The sequence below is a fragment of the Eubalaena glacialis genome, unplaced genomic scaffold (assembly GCF_028564815.1).
Source record: "Eubalaena glacialis isolate mEubGla1 unplaced genomic scaffold, mEubGla1.1.hap2.+ XY H_2, whole genome shotgun sequence".
Classification (NCBI taxonomy): domain Eukaryota; kingdom Metazoa; phylum Chordata; class Mammalia; order Artiodactyla; family Balaenidae; genus Eubalaena; species Eubalaena glacialis.
The window spans coordinates 1,602,692-1,621,067 of NW_026871156.1; the positions used below are offsets into that span (position 1 = coordinate 1,602,692).

General features: G+C 43.3%; 1 pseudogene; it reads right to left on the reverse strand.

Moving 5' to 3' along the window:
* Positions 1-611: 611 nt before the first annotated feature.
* On the reverse strand, positions 612-17,006 carry LOC133082986 (ubiquitin-like modifier-activating enzyme 1 Y; annotated as a pseudogene).
* Between the last annotated feature and the right edge of the window lie 1,370 nt (positions 17,007-18,376).

An 18,376-nucleotide genomic window follows, 5' to 3' on the forward strand; every position in this document is an offset into this window, starting at 1 on the left:
TGGATGTCCTCTTTGGAAAAATGTCTATTTAGTTTCTCTGCCAATTTTTAAATCATTTTTTTGTTATTGAATTGTATGAGCTCTTTTTATATTTTGGATGTTAATCCCTTATCCATTAGATTTGCAAAAATTTGCTCCCACTCAGTAGGTTGCCTTTTCATTTTATTATTATTATTATTTTCATTATTGCTGTGCAGAATCTTTCAAATTTGATGTAGAACCATTTGTTGATTTTTGCTATTGTTGTTTTGTGCTTTTGATGTCATTATCCAGAAAATCATTGCCAAGACCAATGCCAAGGAACTTCTCTGTTTTCCTTCAGGAGTTTTACGGTATTGGGTCTTATATTTAAGCCTTAGATCCATTTTGAGTTAATTCTTGTGAACAGTGTTAGCTAGGGGCCCAATTTCATTGTTCTGCATAAACATATAGTTTTCCCAACACTATTTGCAAAATCATTTTCCCATTGAATGTTCTTATCTTGTCAAATATTAGTTGACTGTATATGTGGAGATTTAATTCTGCACTCTATTCTGTTTCATTGATTGATGTGTTGATTTTTATGCCAGTTCCATACTGTTTTTACACTACATCTTTATAATATAGTTTGAAATCAGGAATTTTGTTACCTCTGGCCTTGTTTATTTCCCTCAGAATATCTCTATTAAGTGTATTTTGCGGTTCAATACAAATTTTATGGTTGTTTTTCTGTTTTTGTAAAGAATGTGGTAGGTATTTTGAAGGGAATTGAGTTGAATTTACAGAGGGACTTGACTGAGAATGTGGTAGATGGGTGTAGAGGGATCAGCGAACGGTGTATCGTACATAGGGGACCTCCACATCCTCGCCGCTCTCATCCTTGCAGCACAGCTCAAGCACCAGTGCTTGAACGTGGTGTCCCAGCTGTCGCTTTGATACTCGTCTCACTATTGCTGTCACCCTGGGGTGAGGAAAAAGAGGGTCAGGGAAGTAGAAAGTGAGGAAAGGACTTACGGAGACAAATAAAGTAAGGAGAACAGTGAACATGAGTTGCATAGCTAGCTGATGCTTCCCACCCCAGGCAGGACCTGTTTCTGCTTGCCCACTGGCCCAACTCACGGCTGATTCAACCGTTCCTTGAGCTTGCTTGCTGTCATGAAAAAGGAGTAGAGCATGGATACACCTTGGGACAGCATGGTGATCTCTAACTTGTGCTCTGTCTGCAGAGGGTGGGAAGGAGGAGGGGCAACAGTGTCACTGGGATGGACAGTACCAGTAACCTGGGCAACCACCACCACAGGTGCAGTGAGTGAAGGGGCCTTACCTTAAAGTAGTCAAGGAACTGCTTGAGGGTCATCTCTTCACCATTAGGCTTCAGCCCCTGTAACTCAAAGTGATCCCACAATGTCCACTGCTGGTTATAGTACTGTGGGACAAAGCACAGAGTAAATCACAAAGAGTGAAAAGGGAGCAAGCCCAGATCACATGCTCCTCTTTCTTTCACGAACGTGCCAGTTCCATTCCTACTGTGCACAGGTTCAAACAATGAACAAAGGATACACAAAATTAAAGAAAGCCTCTCACCTGGTATGACGAAAACTAGAGCCAGTTCTACGGAGATAAGATGCACACAACCTCTACCCCGCCCCCACACACAGCGTCACTCACTGATGGGTAACACCAAAGGTTTCTATAAAAGCAAGCCCTTACCTGGTGATGGTGTGGGGCAAGGGGCTCAGAGAAGCTGAAAAAGGGCAGGGCCAAGCTGATGAAGCTGTTCTTATAGGACTCAAGCTGTTGGTGTCCCTGCACCACCTTGTACCGCTCCAGACATGCAAGGCCAACCATAGCTGCTGTGGTTGTGGCAATGGCTGGAATGATCTTCCCTGCAATCAACTTGCTCTGTAACACAGAAGGTGATGAGCAGAGGTAGTTGTTAGAGACGTTCAAGGTCTACAGAAGAGGTCAAATGTGGCAGACTCAAAGTTGGAAAGGGGTGCAAGGTTAGGTCTATTGTTGCCTTATGCCGGTCTGCAGGGGGAATGTTATAGTTCTCCGCCCGGAGATTGGATGCAGCCACAATGAAATCCATATGAAAGTTGCTGTCATCATCCTATTGTGAGTGGAGACAGAGGAAGAACAGGAGAGACAGAGTTAAAGGAACAAAAGGTTTCCTGGATACTGGGGACTGGGGTATATTCACCTCAATTACCTGCCAGACCAGCCAAATACTGGCCCAGACCACAAAAGATAATTGGGCCATGTGGCAGGCCTGTAATCCCCACAAAAGCTTAGGATGGCTCAGCCCATCCTCCTACACTGTAGAAGCTCCCCATCACAGCACCTTCTCAAAGTTGATGGGGTACATCTTGAACCCAGGGAGGCTCTCTGGGCTGGGCAGCATGGCCTTGAGCTCCTGCAGGCGGTTATCATCTGCAGAAAGGGAGGCAGTACATGTTAGTCCTTAGATACATGTTAGATCCCAGGCCAGGGTCTGAGGTGAAAGCAGGAGTCCAGGGTGGGGCAGAGATGTTCAGGCAGATAAAGGATTTGAAAAGGAGACACATCGTGGGAAAGAGTAAAAGGAAGGGGGAAAGATGGGGCAGAAAACACCTCAGAAAAGAAAAAGGCAGACAGGTGTGTGGGACATGGAGATATATCTAGAGCCACTGAGGGAAAGAGATAAAGCCACTAAGAAAGGATGTAGACAGCAGCACTAATCATAACAGATAGGCGGTGAAAGCAACAGAAGTTGTTCACTGATGAATGAGTGGATAGAAAAACGTGATCTATCCATCCAATGAAATATTAAGCCTTAAAATATTAAGCCTTAAAATCCATTCAATGAAATATTAAGCCTTCCAAAATGGAAGTCTACTATATTTAAAGATGGTTAAGATGGTAAATCTTTTGTGTTTCTTACCACAATTTTTAAAAAAAGGATGTCAATGAGAACATACTGAAAAAGAAAGACATAGCGAGAGAAGGGGAGACATGAAGGAAGATATAAGGGAAAACAGGAGACAGAGGGATAAAAGATACAGAAAGGGGCATTGGGGGAAAATGCACAGACAGGAAAGAAGAGAGTAATATGAAATGGGATAAACCTGAGAAAATTTGAAGAGGGAGACCAAGGGGAATAAAGGTGAAGATTTAGAGAATGTACAGAGAATGAGAAAGTACAAAATACCTGAAAGGGAGACAGGTAGGGAGATATATAAAGAAAATATACAAAGAGGAACATGAGAGAGTAGGTATTTGGGAAGGGAAATGCGGGAGATATATGAGGAGGGGAGAGATATACAGATGAAGAAATTGAAGGATATATACAAAGAAGATAAAACGTACTGGAAGACTTACAGAGCATGAGACAGGATAGGGGAGAGGGAGGGAAATTTGAGTTGGTGGGTAGTTATAGATGGAGAGATGAGGAGGGCTATCTTGAGAGGGAGATGAGGAAAGATATATGGAGGTTAAAAACAGGGTAAAGATGCATACCAAAGGAAGGTGGGGAGGTGGATGAGGAGATCTATAATGAAATGAACCAGGGAAGAAATCAAGGCAGAGAGACTACTGGTAAAGATCATATCCATTTGTCCCTGCACACAACCACAAAAAGAAACAGAGGAAAGAACAAAACAAAGCAAACACACACACACAGAAAAGAGACGGACAACTGGTGCACCTGAGAGAGAAAGGGTGGGAAGAACAAAGTAGTAGCGCATCAGAGAATTTGCCTCAACCAACCAACCTTATTTTAAATTGGAAGAAGCAAGGACCAAAGGACAGTGTGGATAAATCTCAGGCCTGAGATCTCAGAGCAGAGCCAGTGGCAAAACACAAGTACAGAGGAGGCTTGCATAGATAGGTGATAAGTAGGATGCTAGCTCTAGGCCAACTAGTTAAACACCCTCACCAACACAGGAAGGGGTCTGCAGCTCCTGGTCAGAAACATGCATCTTGACACCAGACTTCGGGGTGAACTCAGGGACCTGCACAGACCGAATGAGTATGGTCACAGCAGCTCGGTCCTGAGAGCCCCTCAGCCCACAGGTCTGGGCAAACAGGTTGGCAGCAGCTCTCACGTAGTCCAGATGCAGGGGCTAAGAGAAGGCAAGGTATGGAGGGGTAAGCCTATCAGTACTCACCTAAGGAGCCGCAGCCTCCTTCCCATCCACGTACCCACATTTTACCCGACTGTAGGGGACCCGAGGGAGGAGACTTACATTGCTGACATCAAAGATGAGCGGGTGTGGGCAGCGTTTAGGCCCAGACCAGAAAGGGGCTCCTGAGCTCGTAAGCTAGGAAAACAGAAAGATTGGGGGCAGTGGGACCTGAGAGGAGAGGTCTTTCTGATAATTGTGACTCCTCATTTTCAAGCCCGGAAGTCCCAACTTAGTATCGCTGGGCACTCACTTTGTGCCAGACGCAGAGCTATTTATGAAACTTTTATGGATTGCCAGGCATGTACTAACATAATATTTATTAACTTAATAAATATCAATTAGCCCTCATAAAACTCTCATGCTATTAGGTCACCATTATTCCTACTTCCTACATGAGGATACTGAGGTACAGATAGGGAATACATGATTATTAGTCCCAATATCAAATGCAGTTGAGACTTGAACCCACCTCGGTCCTGTGCTCTTAACACCAAAATTTCTCTTCTACAATCTCTATAGCCCTGACTGGGAATCTGGAATGACTCAACTCATATCTAAGGGAACTAGGTACCAAGTATCTTGCTTGAGAGACTAGGGACGGGCAGGTAGAGGACAGGGGTCGGGAGGAATAGGTCTTAGACTTCAAAAATCACTCGCTTAATCATTTTATGAGATCTCTGGGACTTGGTGGGCTTGCCACAACTGGATTAACTGCAATGAATCATGTCAAAAGCGTGTAGCAAGCCGTTTCCAGTAAGCCTATTCTGACAAATGGACCCCACAAGAGTGTAATACCAGGCTCGAGGGAAAGTTGTGCAGCAGCTGTCTGATGTTGTTGGGAGTACTGGGTGTGCCAGTGGTAGTAAGCCCAGGTCACACAGTCAGCCCATGTATATGGCCGCTGAAGCACCAGGCTGCGCTGCACAGCCTCCAGCACCTCCAGGGGTTGGGTGCCTGCCAGGTGCAGTGTTCTCTCCACAAACGTTGAATCTCCATCAAGAATTAGAGGGGACACAAACTCCGAATTACACAGTGATCCCAGAGTGAGCTTAACTCCATGAAAAGTCAGTCCTGACTCCCAAAGTTATAAGGCCCAAGGAATCATCAGTTTATTCGAAAAGTAGGCCAGGTCCTAAGTGTTACACTGGTTACACAATGCTTGGACTGACAGGCAGGAGACAGGGTGACGGAGGATTTGGACAGAATTACTCACATTAGGTACTGGTTGACGTTTTCTGCTGTCTGCTTGAAGAGACCTTCAAACTCATCCCGAGCCCAATGCAGACAGAGCAAATAAACACTACGTGGATTATGGGAAACAAATAAGTTTCTGTAGGCATTAGGAAGACCATCAGGAAATACAGCAAATAGGAAGAGCATGGCTGCTATGGGAGAACAGAGGAAAGAAGCCCTCCCAATGTGACTCCTCAAACTTGTCAAGCCCCCACCACTTCAATTTAAAAACCAATGATCTTAATCTGGGCAGAGGTTAATACACAAGTGTAGGGACTTCCCTGGTGGTCCAGTGGTAAAGAATCTGCCTTCCAATGAGGGGACATGGGTTCGATCCCTGGTTGGGGAACTAAGATCCCACATGCTGCGGGGCAACTATGCCCGTGTGCTACAACAAAAGAACCCACAACGAAGATCCAGCATGTCGCAACTAAGACCTGACACAGCGAAAAATAAATAAATAAAATTTAAAAATATTAAAAAAAAAATACGCAAGTGTACATCCATGCAGAATTTATTAAGATGCACACCTTACCCTAGGTATGTCATGCCTCAATAAAAGAAAAAGTTCACACCAAGTATAAAACATGAATGATCTCTATGCAGGTTCTGGGGACTGGGCAGAAAGTAAGATAGAGGTTTGCCCCCTGAGAATTAGGAGGTCGATAAATAGTCACTGGTGAAGTGATCTGGAGCATCTTGATGCTGGAAATCCAGGTTCAAATGCCAGCTCTGCCACAGTTTTGTGACCATCAGGTATATCTTTACTCGTGTATCCTCATTTCAAAAACATACACTGTAACAGTAAAACTACACCTCATGGAGTTAATATAAGTACACACGTGTATATTTAAAGCTTAGTTTGAAAGTCACAAGGACATATTAAGTGTAAATGCTTTACAGAAGTCCTGTGAGAGTTACTACTGTCATTCCAATTTTACAGATAAGGAATCTGAAGCATGAAGAGGTTAAGTCCAAGGGCACGTAGTGTATTTGTTTTAAAAGCCTTTTTATTGGCCTTTCTGCATGCTGGGTACAGAGAAACACAGTAATAGAACCATAACCTAGTAGAGGTTTTATATATATAGAAATGAACACACACACACAAACACATCTCTCTCTCCGTCTCTCTGTATCTACACACACACACACACACACACACATACGCACACACACCCACACACACCCCCACACACCAACATGGGATGTATGGACAGGGAGAAAGACACATACTGAACTGAGTCCACAAGTATAAACTCATCCATTCTGGAAGGAAAAGTGACAGACTGAACTGTTACTGCTCATTTTCTTCCTATGCCCATACTTCCTAAACATAGCCTCAAAGACTGCATTAAGAATCATTTTGATAAAATGATGGTTATTTGTGGTTTGAAAGGGGACTGTAACTAGGGCTAAGTTCTGAGGGCCAGTTAATGGGGTGCTTTTACTTTGTCAATCTACATGATGGGTATGCTGTTTTGTATGTATGTGTACCATATAAACACAACTATGCTGACAAGCTATCAAACATATTTTGGGAAACAATTAGAAAATTAGTCCTAAATATGGACTTACTATTAGAGATATTTAAATAACTAGCAGAGATGATATTAAGTTAATTTTGTTCAACAAGAAAATAGTATCCTCTATACAAAGAAACATATCCTCACTTTTTAGATATACACTTCTTACATAAAGTATTTTACATGGTATAAATAATACTTCCCTGTATGTTTCCAAAATAAAAATTTCAAGTTAAAAAAACGTCATTTTGAAAAGCTTAGGCTGCTAGGTTTAAAGTGAGTGAAGGATAGTTAAAGAGAGGGCAGATGTTACATACACTGAGGCTTCATCATCTGAATAACAGGAGTTTGGTATCTGAGACACTGTCCAGGTACCTATCTGTTCCACCTCTTTCTCCCTGCAAGGCTGATCACCTGCAAAGTGTGCTCGATGGCATTCGGGAAGTTCTTCAGTGTGCAGATGGGGATGGACTTCTCAGGAGGGTCCTGGCTGGAGCTGTATGACTCTGTCAGGAAGGGGATAACCACTTGCACATTACCCTTGGTACCCAGTGTGCCTGACTCCAGAAGTGGCTTACGGCAGTACACACAGCAGCAGTCCACATACGTGTCTGTGAGAAAGCTGCAGCAGGCGAGGGTGGGGAAAATAACATCAGGATAGGACACGGTGACACACACTCCCTAAAACACACACATTACTCTCCCCTCATCCTCACCCACCTCCAAAACTCACGGGCATCCACATTGTCCAGGGCATTGGCCACACCATCCAGGTTTTGGAAGAAGTTATCATCATACACATGCTCTGTGTCAGGGCCCACACAGTTCTGATGGCTCATCACCCATGATGTGTGGATTTACCTGGCTCACAGCTGCAGCAGCTGTATCAGACTTCAATTTCTGGGTGGGGATGGAGAAACAGAACGGCCATTCATATAATCACCCAACAAAACTTTACAGAGCTGTTCTGAAAATTGATTTATGTAATGATGCACAAGACCTAGGCTCTGAGGTCAGGAGGCTCTGTGGTCTATGACAAATGCCACACAGCTTGGGCTGGGACAAATGGGGAATGGGGTGAATAAAAAAGGAAAACAGTGATACAATAGGAGACAATGGGTTGAATATCTGCTCTTTTGTCTACCGAACATCCATTGTTTTTTTTAGTTACTAGCACTCAGAGTTGGAGTGCATTCACCCAAAGAAAACCAAGGTCCTCTGAACTTACAAAAACAAAAAGGATCCTCTGAAAGTCCAAGTCAGATCACATTCCTTTCCTTCTCAAAACCCTCTCCTGATTCCCACTTTCACTAAGGGTAAAATGAGCTGGTCCCTATTACTTTTACAACCTTCTCTCTTACCATGGTCTGTCTCTGTCTCTATTCCTTAAACACAGCAGGCATATTCCAACCTCAGGGTTTTGCTCACACTGTTACCTTCACCTGACATACTCTTCCCTGAGATTTCTTCCTCTTCTCGTATATCATCTTTAATTCTCTGTGGAAATACCACCTTTCCAATGAGGATTTCCTTTACCACACTGCAAACCACCCTCTCATGGCACTTCCAATTCTTTATCTTGTTTTTCATTCTTGCCCCTACACAGTGTTTTTCACCTTCTAATGTTCTAACCACATACTGTGCTGTTGTATTTATTATTTGCTGTAGCAGTTGTCCAAAATAACGATCTTAAAAAGAGGTTTTTTTTTTTTTTTATGTGATGCACAGCTATCAAGATTTCCTACATTAGACATTTAAACTCAGAAAATTTTAAAATATTATTACTCCATTTAAAAATGGGAATAATTCCATTATATAGTACAAACATTATGAAAAAAAACTCCAATACAAAACTTTAATGACAGGAGTCAAACTGTATTTACAGTTTTGCAAATTTGTTTTAAGTTATATAATATCTTAGAAGATAGCTGAATTTTCATTATCTACTGCATTTAATCTATTACATGTTTTGCTTGAAAGATGTAAGGGACATCCAGCCTTACAGAAAAATGTTTCAATAACATTTTCAGATGAATGTTGATATTTTTTAAAAAATACATCAAAACTTGACAAGTGATAGTACTTTAAAGTTTAGTTGCAAGGTGAAATTCTGAATCCACATCAATACCCACTGGCTTTCTCTGTATTTTGAATGGTTCTTTACTTCATGCACAATTCTGTACCATCATGAATTGGTCTGGTCATTTGGAAAATACTGTGTCTTTGGGTTAGGGACAGCCTCCTAAAGTAGAGTGGAAAATTACCCTTTCACCTGATAAAATGAGGATAAAAAGGACATAATGTCTTAGTATTCTTAAAACAGTTGTGATCTTTTGGACTTGAGGAAAGAGTGCTGTCAACCTCCACCGCATTTGAGAATCTCTCATTTACTATGTCTTCTCACTAGACAAAGGCAGAAACCTTTCTTTTGCTATCTTATATATTCTAACTACTTAAGTATTACCTAGTATTTGCATCATAAAATGAAAGGAAAGATAAACAGTGAGCAGGCAAAAGTAACACTGAGCTTTACAGAAGACTTCCCAGATAGATCCCTCCATAACCTAGCTTCTGTAGTTCCACATTAGCCGTAACCAAAAAGCAAAGGAAAAAAAATGGGTGGGGACACGTGTAAACTCACAAATGAAAGATGTAATAAGTTCTCAATAAATATCTGCTGGAAGAAAGACTGAATGGTAGAGAAAGAGAAATACGGGAAGAACTGAAGGAAAGAGAGAAACAAAAAAGTCCTAAGGCAGTAAGACAGATAACAAGAAAAAGACAGGAGAAAAGTGAGAAACAAAGCTCAACCACTTACCATGTCCATTCCACTCACCTTGACATCCCAAGGCCGGAACAGAAACTGTCGATTCAGATTGGATTTTTCTATGGTGTCCATGTCTGTAATGGTGATTGCCCCGCCCTCCCCGCAGCCTAGCCCTATCATGGCAAAGTTCTTGAGCAGCTCACAGCCAATGGCCCCTGCACCCACCTGGGAGGTGGCCAAGAAGAGAGACAGAAGATGGTTAGAGTCACTGGGGTAACAAAGCCACTCATCAGTCCTCACTCCCCCTGGAGACGGCAAGAGAGGGTAAGAGGATCTACTACTGCATATTTAAGTCCCAGGGCCAAAAAAATCCATGGTCATCTAAGGAAAGAGGCACAAGACCAGGGAATAAAGGACCTGGTATGAAGAAAATGCAAAAGGGATGAGATGAGGGTACAACCAAACACCCTCCCTTGTAAGCCAAGAGGAGACTCCAGAAGAGGTGGCCAGAGGCTAGGGGACATAAAGGTAGCTTTTGACCAAAAGGATCTCTCACCAAGAAGTATCTCTGCTTGCCCAGCTTCTCTTGCAGGCCGGAGCCAAATACAGCCACCTGCCCATCGTAACGGTTCCGGCACTGAGTCACGTGAAGGGAAGAGAGGGTTAGAGAAAAGGAACCTTAAAAAGAACCACAACAATGCCTTCTCCATGGGCCCCCAATCACATACTGGAAGGCACTTGTCCTCTGTAAAGGCCTCTTTGTCCTCAGGGAGACACTAAACGGCATCAAAGTACAGCCACTGCATAACAGGCATAAACTTTCCAGAGCAGGCCTGAGGAGGGGGTAAGAAAGAGGAAATGATCACTGGTTAATCAGAGCTGGACAGCAAGTAGCAGAGCCAGGAAGGAACCTGGCCCACTCCCAGCACTGTCCTTCTCCACTCGCACTGACCTTCATAACCTCCTGGGCAGCCACGCCCCCAGTGAAGGAATTTATGGGTGCCAGATCCCCAGCAGCCACATAAGCCAGCTTCCGGATGAGGTCTTCATCCAGACTGCTTTGCTGCACTGCTGGCAGAGCTTGAGCATTCACAGCCTGTGCTAGGGTCACCAGTTCTGTTGCATCCTCCTGGAAGGAGAAAAAGAACAATCACACCACTGTGGGGAGAGGGAGAGGTAGAAAAACTAAATAGATGAAGAGGCATAGTGGAGCTTTGGTTCAAGGACCTGGCTGGCTTGCCCACCCATCTACCTCATTGTGGGGCCGAGGGGGCTGGCCATGCTGAGCACAGAACTGGTGCAGGGCCTGGAAGCCAATGTGCAGCTGTGGAGGGCGAGAATACTAGGCAAAATCTGTTATCACAAAGTCTGGCACTGCCAGTGAAGTGGGCAAGGATTTCTGTGGAGAGCAAGATATCAGAACCAAAAAAAGTAAAACACGTAGAGATGCCTGGAACCCTACAGCACACCCTCCTGCTCATACTCACAAAGCTTATCTTCTTAGTTACTTTGACCTGACTGACAACGCCTCCACAGATATAGTCACAGAAATTGGAGCTATCACAGATACTAAAGGCGTAGGGACCTGGGGGATGAAAAGAATGAAGGGTTATCTGTCAATTCATTCCCTCCCAAGATCAACAGCACTATCAAAACAAGAATGGGAAAACCTCCCACTCTCTTCCTCCCCCAACCCCCTCCCCCATACAGTGGGAGTTTGGAGTTAACAGATGTAAACTATTATATATAGAATGGATAAACAACAAGGTCCTACTGTAGAGCACGCAGAACTCTATTCAGTATCCTGAGATAAACCATCATGGAAAAGAATATGAAAAAGAATGTGTATATAGATAACTGAGTCACTTTGCTGTAAAGCAAAGAGTAGCACAACATTAAACATTAAATCAACTATCCTTCAATTAAGAAATAAAAATAAGGTATAGTGCATCATAAAAAAAAACCAACAAAAACACAATGCTGATTTCTTCAGACAGCACAGGTATGCTATGCCTAAATGCCACTCTAGAGAAAAAGTAAGCCCTGAGACGATCCAATGGCAACTACATAATTTCTCTAGAACAAACTCAAAAATGTTAAAGGAACACAAAACGCAACTCCAAAAAGCTAACATTCACAATTACCTTCCATCCATCAAAACTTACCAGAACATGGATCTGTGGCTTTAGTTTTCATCAAATTTGTAAATTTTTGGCCATTATTTCTTCAAAAACTCTTTCAGCCCACACCTTTGTTGGGAATTTCTTTGACATGTGAAATATATGTATAATAGTTGTTTTAATGTTCTTGACCAGTGATTTTACATAACAGATGTGATTAACAAATTAACACACAAGAAAAAATTAGGAGATTTAACAAAGTAGAAGAAACTACCCGAAATACAACAAAGAGGCGGGGAAAAAGACAAAAAAGTCCAGTGGCCTAATATACATGTAATTGGAGTTCTGGAAAGAGATAATGGGGTGGCAGTGAGCTGCGAAAGTAATATTTTGAAAAAAACTATGGCCAGAAATTTTCCCAATTTGATAAAACTATAAACCCATAGTTAATATAAATTTAATAAACTGCAAAAGAGACACGGAGAAAACTATACTAATGTGTATCATAATTCCATTGATTAAGATCAGTGATAGAGACAAGCACATTAAATACAGAAAAACAAGGATAAGAATAGCAGACTTCCTGTGGAAAACAAGGCAGGAAAGACAATAGAGCAATATCTTTAAAGCAATGAAATCTAAAATGCTACACTCTGTAAAAACATCTTTCAAAAACACAGGCAAAATGAAATTTCAAGCATTAAAACGCTAAAAGAATCACCACCAGCAGACCCCAATCCACAACATATGTTAAAGGTTTTCTTTGGCAGAAGAAAAATGGCATCAGATGCAAATCTAGAGCCACAGAAAAGTATACTGGAAATGGTGATATGTGGGTAAAAATAAACTTTCTTAAATCTTTTCAACAGTATAACTGTGAAGTCAAAAATAATGTATTGAGAAGTTTATGACATAAAATATACAATGACAGCAAATGGTGAACCAGAAAGTGGAAATATTTCGTTGTAAGTTTTTCTTTAATATGTGCGGTGATGAAGTATTACTTAGAGATTGTTATACTATACACTCTAAAACAGTTTAAAAAAAAAAAAAGAGATATAGTCAATGGGCCAAAAAATAATAATGGAATCAAATACTAGTGGTATAAACCTTTTCTGCCTGTAGCTCAGTTCACATGTCTTTATTAAGGCTACCTGGACACACCTCTTCTAAGTCTCAAGTCAGATTTCAGAGAGGCATCTCCTCTTGGACTTTGGTACAAGTCAAGACTACAGATATGTGTCACCTCTTGGGCTGTGGGTCAGCCCACACCACAGGGACAATTCTCTGTTTGATCTGGGCAACCATTTCTTGCCCCCCAGTCTTGGCATACCCAGGACTTTGATCTCTAGGGGACTGATGCCATTGAGTTCATTCATGCCCTGAACTTCTGTGAAGGAGACGAAGTCACCGCTCTCAGACCCGTGTCGGGCCTCATCCAGGCAGCTTACAACACCAGGGTTGTCCCGGTTGGAAGAGAAGTAAAGAAAGCCTCAGAGGTAGGATCAGGGTACCAGGAGCATAAAGGAGGACTATGGCTACCCACATGCCTGCCAGAACCCCTGGGGCCAATCTCCTTACCTTGGTAACCATAGAAATCATAGCACTGAGAGGCTGTTCCCCATTGGAGTCCGTCAGGATCATCTCCTCTCCAAAGTCACAGAACAACTGCCTGTAAAAGGAGACAACAGGAATGCTGCCTGAGACCCTTAGACACAGCGAATACTTCCTAAGAAAGCTTAGCCATCACTGCTGGCAATCAGTGCTCATGCCAACTGGGGAGAGGTGAACATGGAGAATGGAAAACCTGGTGGGCTGAGAGTAGCATTACGGCACTGGGAGCCAGGGGGTCTTAGCCTGGGCTTGGAAGGAGCTGGGGATAAAGGAAGAAGCAGGCACTCACCCAAACAGACCCCGAGTGTCTGCCACCACCAGCTTGATTCCATGGCTGTGACAAAACTCACCCACCCGCAGCTGGTCCTCCAAAGGAGAGTTGGTAAGGACCACCACCGGTAACAAGAAGGAAGCTCATGCAAAGGGACTGGCACTGGGGTGAAGGGAAATAAGAAAATAAAGGAGAAAGGCAGGCCAGGGGTTGGCAGAATGTCAGGACTAACGCTTACTGGTTCAGACCTTTTCTACAAATATTTACAAAGTATGTGTGTCATACTCAGTGAGGGTAAAACTCAATGAAGAGCAATATGAAACCCCAGACTATGACAAGAAAAGTAAAGCAGTATTAGGAGGACAGAATTTGAAGACAACTAATTCACTTATTTGAAAAACACCCATTCCTGCCTGCCTACAACCCTGCATGTCCTGGGAGTCAAACAATGAGTCACAGTCTGTTCCCAGTTAAAGTTTGGGTTTATCCCCAAATCCTACACTCATTTGCTTCAATTCTCAAATAAAACAAAAGAACAAAAGAACAAAGCAAAGCCTGCTCGGCGATGATTTGTAGGGCATCTTTGAATTCCCTTCCTTATTCACCAGGATAAGTTCCTACTGCTGCATCAGGAGTTCCAGTGCCCAAGTTCTCTGGGAAACCCCAGCGCAAGCACCCACAGGGTGGTCCATTAAATAAATACTGAACAAACCAACCAGGAAAAGGATCTAAGAGTGTAAGTCAGGAGGCAGGGTGATGCTGCAAAGTACCTGGAAACCACTAAGGACGTCATCAACAAGGGCCCCAGTGTAGGTGGTGACGGGCACATAGCTGTTGAGTTCAGCAAGGCGGGGCTGTGATGCCTCAGCCCGGTTCTTACCGATGTCCTCCTCCCTTAGGTAGAACTACAAGAAGGTACAAGAAGGAAAGAAGTGAAGTGAATGCAGACACCAGGGGGTTTGGTGCTTGGGCAAGGGGAAGGGATCCAGGAAGAGGTACCTGGGATGAGAGGTCAGCCCACTGGGCAGTGCCCTGGTCATGGAGGGTGGCAGCTTTGACCCCACCAAGGATGATATTCTTCGCAATCTCCACCCCTAGGCCCCGAAGGCCCGACACCAGCACACTGGCTGTCTGGAGATGCTTCATAGCCTCATGGCCCAGGACATACCTGCCAGATTTGAAGGAGACTCTGGGTCAGGGCTTGGCCCACCCAACTCTATCCTCTCTGTGCCCCTCTCCTCCTTCACACTCCCAGGCTCAGCCAAACTCACAGCTGCCGGGAGTAAAGACCCTCATCTACGTCCGTTGCACTGCCTGTTTTTGGCATTCCCTAGGAATGGAGGGGAAAAAAGCTTCAGCAAGACAGCAAAAAAACGCTTAAATAAGAGGTACTTTCCCACCAACCACAATACCATCCCACCTCCAAGATTTAGGGAAAAGACACTCATGTTGGTTGGTTCTGGTGGCACTTTGAACATTACAGAACATGCAGAAGGGCAATTAGAACTTGGTTTTGGATCAGGTCCAGACATACAACGTTTCTTCGATCGTGGCAAAGTGGACATCTTTAGAAAAAGGGTCAGAGGTGAGCCAGATACGGGGAGGCTTTTCTGTTTTGTTAGTGGTAACGCTGGTGGAGAGAAGGACTTAAGTACTAGCATCCTCATTTCAAGAACAGAAACATGAAGACATGCTAGGTACTAGAGCTACTCTGAGAGGGAGGAAAGAGGAGGCTGAGCTCAGACAGCTGATATTCCCTAGGAATGGAGGATAAAAAGTTTCAGGAAGATAACAGGCTAAAAGACTGAGTGAGCAGACACTGGCTAGATTGTGAGTCTGGCTGGGCTTCTGTGACTAATGATGCAGAGCACCATGCAGGCTGAACAGATGCTGAGAAGGGGATCTAGTATGATGGAAGCGTGCTGGGGGAGGGGTTGTATAATAATGATATAGGGGCCTATGAGGCTGAAAGCAGACGTTGAGGGCTTCTGAATGAAGATATTGGCAACTTGAAAGGCCCTAGGGGAGACTATAAGGCAAGATGTGGAGTAACAGGATCTTAAAAGAAGGTAGGAAAACCTGTTTGCTTTTGAATGCACAGGTAGAGCCCTGGGCAAGACTGTGAAGGTGAGTCTCTGATTAGGGTGGTTAGAGCCAAAATCTGAAAGGGTCTATCAAAACCTGGTGCAGTGACGGGGGACTGGGAAGCGATGTCTGGCAGATTATGTATCTGAAGAATTCCTACCTGGTATCTGGTCCCTTGGGAGCTTCTGAGGGAAGTTACTTGGGATTATCTGGAAAGAATTCTGAGACGATGAAAAAGGGGGGTATTTTCTAACAGCAGATATTGGGTTAGTAGTAAAGCATTTTAGTGAAGGACAAAGTTGGATTCGGAGGTGTTTTTGATGGCAAATGCTAAAATGGAGTTTGGGAAGGTCGACGACTAAGTAGAAATTCTGGGTGTAGGGACATTTCTTGAAGATGCCATAGAAAGGAAGGTCTTTAACGGCAGGTAATAAAGGTCTTTAAAGGGAAATGCTAAAAAAATTTTTTTTAAGTAGAAATGCTGCGTACAGAGTGATCTCTGACAGATGCGGCTACCAGGGTGAGATGTGAGGAAGGGGTCTCTGAGAACGAGTCAGGGTCTGTGGTATTCCATAGTGGTGTACTTTTTTAGCTCTGAAAGGTGATTAGGAGGAGGAAAAAAGGGAGTGAAGTGTGAGTAAAGATGTTAGAGAAAGGTCTCTTTTAGGGAAATGAGACGGAAACAGACCTTGACAGGGCTCCGGTTCCCCTTGGAAGCTGTGAGGATAGTAATTTTGGTTTAAGGTCTTCCATGTAATACATTGACTGGGAATATTGAATCTGGTGCTATAACATGCTAGATCTGTGAGGGAATAAGGTTCTTGGCTAGATATGTTGGACCCGAGACTCTACAGGTAGGAACTGGGCCTCTGGAGCCCTGAGGTCAGATTCCAGAACACAAGGAAGAAAGAGTAACGTCGGCCCCGCCCCAGCATCCGCCCCTATGCCGTCTCTTCAGCCCAGTTAGCCACCTCCAAGACCCTCCCGAAAACCCTGCCCGGGGAGAGGTGCCGAGAAAGGCCGTTTGTTACAAATGCCCGTTCCCAGGGTCGCTCCGCCGCCAACTCCAAGTGGAGCCGAAGCCAAGCCCGGCCACCGCCCTCTTTTTACTCCTCCTCCCCCGCCGACTGGCTGGAGGAGAGCTGCAGCCGCCGCAGCCTTACCCTCTTCCACTGACCACGTCTCCTTTACCTCAACCGCCGAGATAAAGCGGCGGCCGCTGAGCCGGAAGCCCAAACAAAAAGTTTGGTCCTACTCGCCGTCGCACCGGTAGTGAATCACTGGTGACGTCAGCAGCCCTTGTGTGACTCATTACGTGTGCTGCCGGCAGAAGGAAAACAGCTCCATCTAGTGGCTGCATTCAGTAAAATGGGTATAAACTGAAACACGCATAGTTACATCACTGAATCCCTCTGAGGGAAGACAGCAAGCTAGAGAAGTCAAGACTTTTGGTCTCGAATTATACAAGACTCTAGGTGTTAACGGCCTGAGTGGAAGTCCGTGCCGAAAGAGACTTGCAACAGAGGCATATGAAACCAAACGGGTGCTAAAGTTTCCCGGAACTGCTTATGGTTCTTTTTAACAGCACATATTTTAAGCATTTAAAATTTCTACCCTGCCACCTGAGCGCTCTGATTTCCATTACCACTCTTGAACTTAATAAGTGACTAGGGACCAATGCCTCACTGTCCTCTTCTATACAACTGTGATAACAGCAGCCACCTGATATGGTCGATATGTTATGAAATTTGAAATGTTACGTACATGGAAATAAGATTAAATGAATAATCACTATTGCGTAAAAAGTTTACAGCAATGCTGTCTATGCCCTAAACACTAAATGTTAAGTTTAAATATTAACGTAAAATTTATATGTTAATACATGTTTTTCCTATTAATATGAAATTGATTATGGGTGAGGATATACCCAGGCACCAGAGAAACCTCCATTTGGGGACATGATTTCATAATGAGGCCTTGAAACACCCTTCCAGAGTGATCCTGAAAGCATAATGCTAATGTTACCAGTGCCCATGAAATAAGAAAAACACAGTACCAAGTCATCATAGGCACCACCATTTAACAAACCTCCTGATACACAATAAGCACCCAATGCATTTCTATGGAATAATGATAAGATATGACATTAACTGTTTGCTAATATACAGTACACCTGTGTCTCTGACATTCCGCCACTGGCATGCTCAGAAAAACATCTGGTAGAGTACACTGTAAAAAGATCTGGTCCCATGCTTTTATTTGTGGAAATTTTGATTACTAATCCAACCTCTTTGTTACAGGTCTATTCAGATTTTCTAGTTTTTTACTTAGTTTTAGTCACTCTGTTTTTCTAGTAATTTGACTATTTCATATAGTCAAAAGTAATGTCCAAGCGAATTCCTAACAATTCTCTTTATTTCTGTATGGTTTCATAGCAATTTTATCTTATTCATTCAGGTTTCGGTAATTGAGTCATCTCTCTCTCTCTCTCTCTTTGTTTTTTCAGTCAACCTAAGGTTTTTCAGTTTTAATAATCTTGTCAAAGAACCAACTTTTGGTTTTTGTTGATTTTCTTTACTCTTTTTCTATTTATATTATTTTATTTATTTTCATACTAA